The following is a 12,231-nucleotide window of genomic DNA, read 5'->3' as shown; positions in this document are numbered from 1 at the left end:
GATCAGGGTGCCCCAACTTCTGTGTCTCCGGTTGATACTGGGGCCTTTCTCCTTTTGTTCTGCTGAACAGGGAAACGGGGATCATTGGCCTCCAAACGAGATCAGAAGGAATTCCCAGACCTAAGTCATTATCATCATCATCATCATCATCATCATCATCTGCATCATCATCTGTCCTTTTTCTGATTATGAAATTCACACAGGGCACATGAAAAACAAGGAATGTGTGAGACACTGTCACACAACAGAGCGGCCTGGGGAGACATCTGTGATGTGCTACCCCAGACTTGACCCTGGAACAGAAAGAGGATGTTAATGGGAAAACTGGTAAAATCCAAATAAAGCCTGAAAATTGGTTAATAGTGACGTTCCCATGTTGTTTTCTTAGTTGGGACAAATGTGCACGGTTATGTAAAATGTTAACAGTAAGGTAAACTGTGTAAGGGCTATATGGGGACTGTCTTTGCACTTTTCTATAAGTCTAAAATTATTCCAAAATACAAGGGTTTTAAGAAAGAAAAAAAAAAAACACGTATAAAGGATTGTAAGAACAATTTAAGAGTTTTTCACAAGTTCATTGATCTATAATCAGAAACTGTCTTTTGGTTAAGATCTGTGATCTTGACATGAGTTAACCATAATATTTAGGTAAAATCTATGCTTAGTCTGTATATTGTCACAATAAATGTGATTTTATAATTTTTCTTTAAAAATACAGAGATAATTGTAGAGATTTTGAAAATACAGAAAAACACAAAGAAGAAAGTAAAAATCACCCATAATCCCACCACCCAGAGGCAATACTAATATTTCAGTGCATGTACTCTAGTCTTTTTCTAGCTCATTGAAGAGGGACTGGAGGGGACCAGGGGGAGTGTTTCAAACGATCACACTAATTTATAGCCTTTTTAACTGCTTTCATATTTTGTAAACACTTCCCCATATTATACTTCTACAACTCTTTTTTGTTGTTGTTGTTAAGATAGGGTCTTGCTCTGAAGCCCAGGCTAGAGGGCAGTGGCTTGATCGTGGTTGACTGCAGCCTTGACCTCCTGGGCTCAAGTGATCCTCCCACTTCAGCCTCCCAAGTAGCTGAAACCACAGACATGTGCCACCAGGCCCAGCTAATTTTTTTTTTTTTTTTTTTTTTTGTAGAGACGGGGTCTCCCTATGTTGCCCAGGATGTTCTTGAACTTCTGGGCTCAAGTGGATCCCCCTGCCTCAGCCTCTCAAAATGCTGGGACTACAGGCATGAGCCACCACACCCAGCCTGCCACAATGTTACTTTTATAGCAGGATATACTGTGCCTTTTCTCGACAATCCCTAGTGTTAGGTGAGGAGCAATGAGGACATTTTTTATTTGTTTAGCATTGCAAATAATGCTGTCATGAACATCCAGATATGTAATTCTTTGCACAACTTTCTATGAATTCCTGCAGGCAGAGCTGGTTTTTTTTTTTTTTTTTTTTTTTTTTTTTTTTTTTTTTTTTTTTGTATTTTTTAGTAGAGACGGGGTTTCACCGTATTATCCAGGATGGTCTCGATCTCTTGACCTCGTGATCCGCCCGTCTCGGCCTCCCAAAGTGCTGGGATTACAGGCTTGAGCCACCGAGCCCGGCCCAGAGCTGTTTTAATACATATCTCTAGATGTTCCCCTAGAAAAATTTTACCAGACAAAGCGTGCACCCTATGAACCAGGGGTCAATGATTTTTCCCATGCAGTCTTGCCAATGCTGGCTTTAAAATATCTTGCCAGTTGAAATCCCAGATTTGTAAAAGCCACTAATGCCATACATAACATCTGAGGCTAAGCACCTAATCAGGGTGCTTGGAACTTGAGTGTGGCCATACTGTGCCAGTGTGGGGTACCAGGGTATCCCCACTCCCTTGGCAAAGAAGCAGCCAGACACTGCATGAGCAATACCAGCAATAGGGACCATTTATTAAGTGCCTGCAGTTGCCAGATCTTTTAGATATATATTTAAATTCTCAACTAAATACTTGCTAAGTGGACATTGTAGGTACATCCTACAGTTGAAAAACTTGAGTTCTCAGATTGGCTAAGGAACTTGCTGGAGATTCAAACCCCAGGATGTCTGATTTCAAAAGCTGTAGTCTTTCTACTGCACCATTCTGCTTGTCCCCTCTGGAAGGAGCTAGAAGGAGGGTTTGACTTCAGGCATGTGCATTCACTGCTGGGGAGAAAACCATCTAAGTACACGGCAATGGGAGTAAGTGGAGGGAGGGAGAAAAGGACTGGGATGGGGAGGCTGCTGCAAGTAGATTCATGAGCGTCTAGGTTCCACACAGGCGCGGTGGCGTTATGGGATAGAGGGCAGTGGGTGGCATGGTCCCTGAAGCCTGGGCCGGGAGGGGGCAGGTGGAAGACCTCCTCACCAGGCTGGCCAGCTTTAAGGATAGGGAAGCCGGGGTGTCTTGCTCATTGTTAGAACTGCCCTCCCATCCAGACCTCTTCCAGAGTCCCCTAGCACACCTGTGGTGCTGGAACCCGGGTGCCCCTTGGGGGACTCCTTGCTGGGGCAAGGCACAGGGTCCAGGAGAGAGACGCTGACTCGGGAGCCCTGCAGAGGCTCAGTGGGACAAACCTGGAGCCACAGCCAAGCACAGTCACTACCCACAGCCAGCACAAGAAGGCCACTTGCCCTTGACCTTCATATTTGGTAGACTAGAGGTACAAATGACGGACTTCAGACTACCAGGAGGATAAAAGGTTGAAGGGAGACCCTGTTATCAGATGGTTTTTTTCTTGGGTTACATTTTTGGGCCACTCAACTAATATAGGTCATCATGAATTAACATTCAAAAACAAATCCTGGCCGGCCACTGTGGCTGTAATCCCAGCACTCTGGGAGGCTGAGGCAGGTGGATCATTTGAGGCCAGCCTGGCCAACATGGTGAAACCCCATCTCTACTAAAAATACAAAAATTAGCTGGGTGTGGTGGCGGGTGCCTGCAATCCAGCTACTCGGAGGCTGAGGCAGAAGAATCTCTTGAACCCGGGAGGTGGAGGTTGCAGTGACCTGAGATCGTGCCACTGAACTCCAGCCTGGGTGACAGAGCAAGACTCCATCTCGAAAAAAAAAAATTATTTGTTTATAGTATATCAGCACACCATTGCATTTAACCCTTTATGGCATTTCTCCCTTTGTTTTATTCCAGGAAGCTGCTAGGTCTCTCTTGACCTCAGTGAGCCCCAGCAATCACCAACCAAGGAAGGGGCTCAGGGAGCCTCTTCCAGTCCAGAAGCCTTCTCTCCATCCTTTTCTCTGTGGCAAGACCAACTGTCAGAGCCTCCACAGCCTGAGAGCCTGGGTGGTGTGACCCCTGCAGAATAGGGGGAACAGAGGGAAAGCTAGGCATTGAAGTCCCTGGTTTCACCTCTGCTTCCGGAGTAGTTGTGTGACCCTGCGCAAATTGTTAACCTCTCTGAGTCTCTACTCTCTCATCTGTAAAACCAAGACAGTTATGTCCCCCGGGGTCTTGGTGAGGCTTATTCTGAGTAGCTGGGACTACAGGTCTGTGCCACCACACCCACCTAATGCTTTTTGTATTTTTTTGTAGGGGAGTTTTGTTATGTTGCCCAGGCTGGTCTTGAACTTCTGGGCTTAAGTGATCCTCCCACCTCGGCCTCCCCAAGTGCTGGGATTACAGGCTTGAGCCACTGTACCCAGCTGGTGAGACTTATTCTGAGATACAGCACAGTGAAGAGCCCAGACAGTGCCTGGAATGTGACATGCCCTCAGTTCCTGTTCATTTTTTTCCTAGTGCCTGGAACAATTAAAAAGTATGTGACACTTGAGATTCTCCAGAGAAAGATAGGTAATCAAGGTTGAAGAATTCAGGCAGGCAAGTGTGGGATGGTGGAAGGAGTCCTGGCCTCTGCTGGTGATCGCAGGCAAATTCTTAACCTCTCTGGGCTTGCATCTTCACCTGGAAAATGAAGTGTGTGAATGGGTCATTTCCAAAGCTGCTTCTAGCTGCAAGGCTCCCCCCGGCCTAGAGGAGCTAGTCCCCTCTGTTGCTTTTCACCACCCACATGCAGCCTTCTGTCTGGTTGGACAAGCCGAGTGCATTGCTTCACAGCCTCTTGTAGCCCTGCCAGGACCTCAGTCACCCAGGAAAGGCCTCACCCTTGATCCTGGAGTGACCTCAACCACATCCACTGTGTCTTATCCTGTATGGGGTTTGCAGGCTGCCCTCTTCGGCTTCCTCTGCCTCTCCTCCCATCATGCCCTCTTCCTCCTTTCCACATTCTCCTCTCTTTCCCACACCCAGCATCCTCCCAGCCACATCGATCATGGCACCTGTCCCCTGTGTGATGTCCTGCCACCTTGACACAGTGGGGCCCTCTCCAGTGCCCCCTGCATAATATTTGAGAAGATAAGACCACAGACAGCAGAGCAACTGCTAACACCAGCTCTGCAGGCTCTACAGGCCCAGTTACTGGAGGTCCAAGTTGAAAGTTGGGCTAGGACAGAGAGTTTTTGGGATGAGGTGGGTGGGGAGCACACCACGCTCTGAAGTCATTCATTCCCCAGGGGGGCCATGAACTCTGTTAAGACAGGGGTAACATCTTATTTATAAATCTGTCCCCTGCTCACAGCCCAGTATGGGGCACAGAAAAGGCACCTGGGGAGTGTTCCGGAAGGTTGGAGGAAGGAATGAATAATATTCTTTGAGCACCTAGTGTGAAACAGGCACTGTTCTAGGTGCTGAGACATGGCAGTGAACAAATGAAGCAACAATCCCAGTCCTTGAGCTGGCATTCTAGGAAGGGTGGGAAAGGTTGGCAAACAACCTGCTAGTACGTACCTTACTTATTTACTGTGTTTAACAATAGATAGGTAAAGCAGACAGCATGTCGGAGGGTGATACATGCTGTGTGGAGCGGAGGGGAGGAAAGTGGGAGAGAGGCGGCCAGAAGTACAATGTACACTGAGTGGCCAAGGAAGGCCCCATGGAGGGAAGCAGGGAAAATCAGTTCTTCTGTTGGTGCCCCACTCCCAGCCCACAGCATTTTGATACGACTGCCTTTTTTCCCTTCCCTCCCCTCCCCTCCCCTCTCCTTTCCTTCCCTTCCCTTTCGAGATTGAGTCTCACTCTGTCACCCAGGCTGGAATGCAATGACATGATCTCGGCTCACTGCAACCTCCACCTCCCGGGTTCAAGCGATTCTTCCACCTCAGCCTCCCGACTAGCTGGGACTACAGGCACCCACCACCATGCCCAGATAATTTTTGTATTTGTGTAGAGACGGGCTTTTACCATGTTGGCCAGACTGGTCTTGAACTCCTGACCTCAGGTGATCTGCCAGCCTCAGCCTCCCAATGTGCTAGCTAGGATTACAGGCGTGAGCCACCGCGCCCAGCTGTGACTGCCCTTTTCTGAACACCCCAGGCAATTGTCCCCTTCCTCAACTGCCCTTGGTCTTAGTATGGGCCAAGCTCTCAGTTTCTCCCCTGGGTGGCTGGAAGTTTTATTTCTGGTGCTCCTGGGAGAAAAAATGGCCACTATTCCAGAAGCCTAGGAAAAATGTCCCCTCCCAGAACATTCTGTCTCCAGCTCACATAAGGCATGGCCAGCAGCCTGCCTGCCCACCTCAGGCAAGGCCCAGGTGCTCTCCAGAGTGTCTGTCCTTGTGGGTAAAGGGGGCTGGGGCTAGAGGGGCTTGATGAGATGGCGGGAGGGTGGCGGTCTCTCTCCCCACTCTCTCCTATCCCAACCTCCACGTCATGCATTCATACACTGTTTCTTCCTAGTGCTTCCAGTATCTGTCTGTGGTGTCTTCCTACATTAGAACACCAGCACCCAAGGGCAAGGACACCTAGAAGAGATCCGAGCTTGCGGTTGTTGCCCATTAATTATTTTTCCAATGGAATGAATGGATGAATGGATTCTTTCAATTTATTCAGCTATTTAAAACATGTACGGAGTACCCAATGCACACAGCTCCATATCAGGCCCAAATAACTGTATAAGCATGGCCCCCAGATTTGCACTATAGAAGAGGAGGTACAAGTTTGTCCCAACGAGCAAACTTGTGTACCTGAGGAGAGCTTCATGGGCCCTGGAGCGATCAGGGTGGACTCCGTGGAAGAGGTGGACTTCGTGGAAGAGGTGGACTTTGATCTAGGATTTGCAGGGCAGATAATAGGTAGACCTTCACCCTCTGCCCTTTGGCTTTTCTTGTCTCATGTACACCCTACCACATGATTCCAGGCTACCTCCCTCACCCCACCCCAGCTTGGTACTTCAGCTTACAACCCGGAGGTGGAATTCTTGGCTTGTCATCTGAGACCAGGGTTTAAGAAACCTGCAGCTCAAGTCTATCAGGCCAGGCAGGGGTTTTCCTTAGGAACCAGCCTCTTCCTCCTAAAATATGTGTGCCTTGACAAGTAGGGATGACTGGCAGCTGGGACACAATGGTTCTTTCCCCAGCCAGGGAGAGGCAGGGTGTGGTAGGCACGCTGGCAGGAAGGGAGATGGATTTCGAGGCAAAGGTGGTTCAGACTGTCTTTCTTCCAAGTGGGGTGGAGTCTCCCCTGCTCTGGTGTGGCTGTGTTGAGGGCGTGGTGCTGGGACTGTCACTGCTATCACCCTTCTCTCTACTCATCCCCCTTGATAGATGACTGTTGGCATCCTTGACATCTCTGGCCTTGGTCCCACAAGCAGCCCGAGGCTGTGGCAAGACTCTAGGCCAGGACTCAGAAGTTCTTGGGCTGGTCCCAGTTTCACAAATTTTTTCAGATCACACCCCCTTTCTGGGCCTGATTTCCTTGATTTGCAAATGGGTACCTCCGTGTCTGTGCTGCTCAGCTCTCGTTTTGCTGTGATGCTCAAAGCAGACCATGCAGCTTGGGGCTTAGCACAGTGACCCAGAGGCTCTAGGAGGCCGGGGCCCCAGTCCCAGCCCTGCCACTTCCTAGCTGGGGGACCTTGGGCAAGCTGCTTAATTTCTCTGGGCCTTGGTTTCCCCATCCATACAGAGGGTGACAGGAGTACTTGGGATGACCTTAATGCATAATGATGCTTTTAACCCCGAGACTGGTGGTATATACTTGATGAAGTGGCAGCTTTTACCATTTGCCACTAGAAATGAATGGGGGCTAGACACAATGGCTCAGGCCTGCAATTCCAGCACTTTGGGAGGCTGAGGCAGGAGGATTGCTTGAGCCCAGGAGTTCGAGACCAGCCTAGGCAATATGGTGAAACCTCATCTCAAAAAAAAAAAAAAAAAAAAAAAAAGAAAAAAGAAAAGAAAAGAAAGCAATAGGAAAGTCTTTTGTAAACTGAAAAATGTCACAAATATAATTGGTACTGCTTCTATGATGGTGGGTAATGGCATTCCCCTCTGGTGCTCTCTGAAAAGTCTGCAAAGGCAGGGCCCAGGGGAGGGAGTCCCATGCCCTCCCTGGAGTTGGGAGTGGGGATTAGGGCTGGGGGAAGGGGTTAGGGGCCCTGGGAAGCAGATCTGGACATGCCTCCATCATCTCTAGTCCCTCAGCCACAGACAGGGCTGCCTCCCCATACTCATGGGGAGATCTTCAGTGTAGGTGGCTTATGGAGTGAGAGGAAAGGATGTAGGTCTCTCTGCAAAACTCTCTTGCATGACAACTTATGGGATCAAAAATAAGAACAGCAATAGTGGGAAACTAGACATCACGTGCTGCTCCCTGATGGGCTGCCCCAAGAAGGACACAACCTCAAATGTGCTATTGCTGCCAGAAATGCATACCCTGAATTTAATCACACAGAAGCAGCAGACAAACTCAAATCCAGGGATATTCTGCAAAACAACTGGTCTGCAGTCTTAAAAAGAAATGTAGGTGTCTTGGATGTCAAAAAAAACCAGGGAAGGCAAAGATTGTAGGCTAAAGAGACATGACAAATCCATAAAATGCTTTGATTCTTGATTGGCTCCTTGATCAAAACAAATCTTGAAAAAAAAAAAAAAACTATTGGAACAACTGAGGAAAATGAACTAAGAATGGTATGGTAACTAATGGGATTTATTAATGCAAAGTTTTTTGAGGGTCATCATTGTATTGTAGTTACACGGGAGGCTGTTCTTGTTCCTAGGAGATGCCTGGTTTAGAGGTAAAATGCCATATGTCTCCAACACACACAAACATGTATACTGAGAGAAACAAAACAAAAGTGGTGAATCCAGGTGAAGGGTATATGCATGTTCATTGTGCTATTCTTGCAACTTTTCTGTTGGTTTGATAATTTGCAAAATAAAAAGTTGGGAGAAAAGCCATTGTAGTGCTACCAACCGGAGTCTCTGATATCTACTAGAAAATATCTGCCTATGCAGCTAGGGAGCAGAAGCCAAAGTCAGCGATCCAAGGGGAGTCCCACACACCCTCTACCTAATTACAGTTCAAACCCCGTGGGGCTTTCTGTGTTTTGTACAGCATAGAGTGAGCACATACCAAGCGCTCAGCACCTACCCCATCCCTGGCACTGTAAAGGCACTGAGATATCGAGATGTGACCTCTGCTGTTTCAGTGCACACAGTTCAAGGGAGAGTCTTCACTCACTTCTTCATGCTAATGCAGAGTATGTTGTCCATACATCAGTCCAAAGACTCACAAATAAACCTCATGATTTCCAGGGGAAGATGGAAACAGGGATTAGTAACAGCAGCAGCCTCCATGAACTGGGTGCTCCCAGAAGTCAAACACGAAGCTAAGCCTTGTCTTTGTCTGCCCATCACCATGTGTCCTTTTCATGACAGCTGACCATGCAGGAAGGGATTTTTTTTTTACAAGATGGAAACTCTGGCTCAGAGGTCAGATCACTTGCCTAAAAGTCACCCAGCTAGAGGGTGGCAGATCTGAAGAAGAAAGTAGCATGATCTCAGCCGTGAAGAGGTTTAACAAGTTGGCTTGATGGAGAAGGGCACGCCAGGAGCAGCTTGAGGGAAGGTGTGGTGTAAAGAAGGTGAGGGCAGGGTTCCTCAACTTCAGCGCCAGTGACATTTGGGGCCTGATCAATCTCTGTTGTGGGGGCTGTCCTGTGCATTAGCAGCACCCCTGGCCTCTACCAGCTGGATGTGAGTGGTCAGGAGTATGACCACCACCCTCACTGTGACAACTGAAAAGGTATTCAGATATTGCCAAATGTCTCCTGGGAGATAAGACTGCCCCAGTTGAGAATCACTGGGGTACGGCATCTTCACTCTGCCCTAAGCTGAAGGGAATCTCTTGGCACAGCCTTGTTCCTGGCTGGAGGACTGTGTCTCTGCCCCTGAGGGTGAGCAGGTGGACAGGGCCTGGCATAAGCTCCGCATTATCTCTGTAGGACCTCTCACAGGGCAGGGCCTCAGGTGCTGGCTGCAGCTCCTCCACCACCACTGTCTCACTTCCATTTCTGCCCTGGCTGCTGTGATAGTTAATTTTATGGGTCAACTTGACTGGGCATGGGGTGCCCAGACATTTGGTCAAACACTATTCTTTCTGGGTATGTCTATGAGGGTGTTTGTGGATGAGACCATCGTTTGAGTAAAGCAGATTGCCCTCAAATGTGGGTAGGCCTCATCCAATCAGTTGAGGGTCTGAATGGAATGAAGAGGTTGGCCCTCACTCTGAAGGAGAAGGGAACTACTTCTGCCAACTGCCTTCCAGTTGCGGTATCAGTGCTCTTCCTGCTTTCAGACTTGAACTAAAACATTGGCTCTTCCTTGGTCTCCAGTCAGCTGACATTCAGACGAGAACTGCACCATCAGCTCTCCTGGGTCTCCAGCTTGCTGACTGCAGATCTCAGGACTTGGCAGCTTCCATAATCGTGTGAGCCAATTCCTTATAAGAACTCTCTCTCTCCTCTCTCTCTCCGCCCCCCCTCCCCCACCCACATACACACAGTTGACCCTTGAACGACATAGGTTTGAGCTGCGTGTACTCACTTATACACAAATTTTTCTCAATAAAAATGTGCACTGGCAGGCGCAGTGGCTCACGCCTGTAATCCCAACACTTTGGGAAGCTGAGGCAGGTGGATCACGAGGTCAGGAGTTTGAAACCAGCCTGGCCAACATGGCAAAACCCTGTCTCTACTAAAAATACAAAAATTAGTGGGGTGCGGTGGTGGGCGCCTGTAATCCTAGCTACTCAGGAGGCTGAGGTAGAAGAATTGCTTGAACCCAGGAGGCGGATGTTGCAGTGAGCCAAGATCACGCCATTGAACTCCAGCCTGGGTGATAGAGTGAGACTCTGTCTCGAAAAAACAAAACAAAACAACAACAAAAAATGTGCATTGAGTGTGCCTGCTTCTCCTGCCTCCCCTTCCAGCTCCCCCACCTCTTTCTCCTCTGCCATTTCTGAGACAGCAAGACCAACTCCTCCTCTTCCTCCTCCTCAGCATACTCAACATGAAGATGAGAATGAAGCCCTTTATGATGACCCACTTCCACCTAATGAATACTAAATATATTTCCTCTTTCTTATGATTTTCTTAATATTTTCTTTTCTCTTGCTTACTTTATTGTAAGAATACAATATATCATACATATGAAATATGAAATATATGTTAATTGACTATTCATGTTATTGAAGGCTTCTAATCCACAGTAGCCTATTAGTAGTTAAGTTTTTGCGGAACAAAAGTTATATGTGAATTTTTGATTGCCTGGGAAGTTGGTGCCCGTAATCCCTGTGTTGTTTAAGGTCAAATGTTTATGTATATATATAAATGTTATATATACACACACACAATATGATATATGTAAATGTTATATAGACACATAATATGATATATATAAATGTTAATTTTTTATGGGGACACTTGAAACACAGTGTATATATATACGTATTTTTTATTTATGCAAAATAAAATCTCACATGTCTAGTTCATGCACCATGATCAGACTGGGATTGAGTTAAAGGCCTTATTTGGAAAGGTAAATGAGATGGGAAAAGAAGATTGGCTTGAGGTTTGACTGCAGAGGCATATTATATATATATAGTATGTTTTGAGTGTCTCCACAAAAACTTATGCTGAAATTTAATTGTCACTGACGGAATTGGGAGGTGGGGCCTTAAAATGTGATTGGGTCATGAGGGTAGAGCCCTCATGAATGGATTAATGCCGTTAACACAGGAGTGAGTTAGTTCTAGGAAGTGCATTAGTTCTCACGAGAGCAGTTCATCATAAAAGTGAGCTCAGATTGCCCTTGCAGTCTCTTCTGCATGCACTTCTTTGCCCTCTCCCCTTCTGCCATGAAAGCCTTCACCAAATGGTCAAGCAGATTCTAGTGCCATGCCCTCGAACTTACCACCGCCATCCCCCACCCAGCCACTCTACGGGTTGTTAGATATTTTGACCACCTCCTCTTTGCTCACTCCACTGTTCAACTCACTGCATCATCAATGCATTTATTGCAAACCTATCACAAGCTAGGTCTTATGCTAGGTGCTCCTCTCAACAGGTTCTTGAGTTGGCAGGGGAGAGAAAGATATTCAAACACCAAGGATTAATATACCATGACAGGTATGAAGACAGAAGCCTATAAGGGTCCCCTGACAGTGCCATGGAGGTAGGGCATGGTCGGCTCCACCTGTAGAAGTGTCTAAAGGGAGGCTTGCAAGCTGCATCTTGAAGGACGAGCAGAAAATTGTACATGAGGACAAAGGAAGGAAATTCCAGGAAGAAGGATCAGCATGTGCAAAGGCATGGAGGTTGTCCATAGAATGTAGAGAGAAAATATTAAAATCTGTAATTATACTAATTTTTGGCCTCATACTTTTATATTTTCTGTTTTATAGCCATTTAAAAATGTGCATAACATATTAACATAGTGATTAATGTGTATACTTTTAAAAAAAATGCACATTTTGGGTATACACTCCCCACAGTTTTTACTGATGCATGATCAAAAATGTTGCCAAGGCTGGTTTGGGACATGCTACGTTCGAAAGGCTTGTGGATGTCCAAGAGGTAACATCTACTCTTGGGGCTAGATATGGGTCTGGGGGTTGAGAGACAGCCTTGAGCGTTTGGGGTGAGGAAGGGAGAGGGGCTGAGATGGCCGTGAGTACACAGAAACAGGGCAGGGTGGAGGATGGAGAAAGTGGTTTGAGGCCTGGCTGCACTTTGAATCACCTGGGGAGCTTTTAAACTATTCACTCTTGGCTCTTCTGATTTAATTGGCCTGGGGAGAAGCCCAGGCATCACCATCTTTCAAATTTTCTAAGTGATTCCAATTGCAA

Source organism: Chlorocebus sabaeus, chromosome 29, assembly GCF_047675955.1.
Source record: "Chlorocebus sabaeus isolate Y175 chromosome 29, mChlSab1.0.hap1, whole genome shotgun sequence".
Taxonomy (NCBI): Eukaryota; Metazoa; Chordata; class Mammalia; order Primates; family Cercopithecidae; genus Chlorocebus; species Chlorocebus sabaeus.
Note: the sequence above shows the minus strand (reverse complement) of the source record.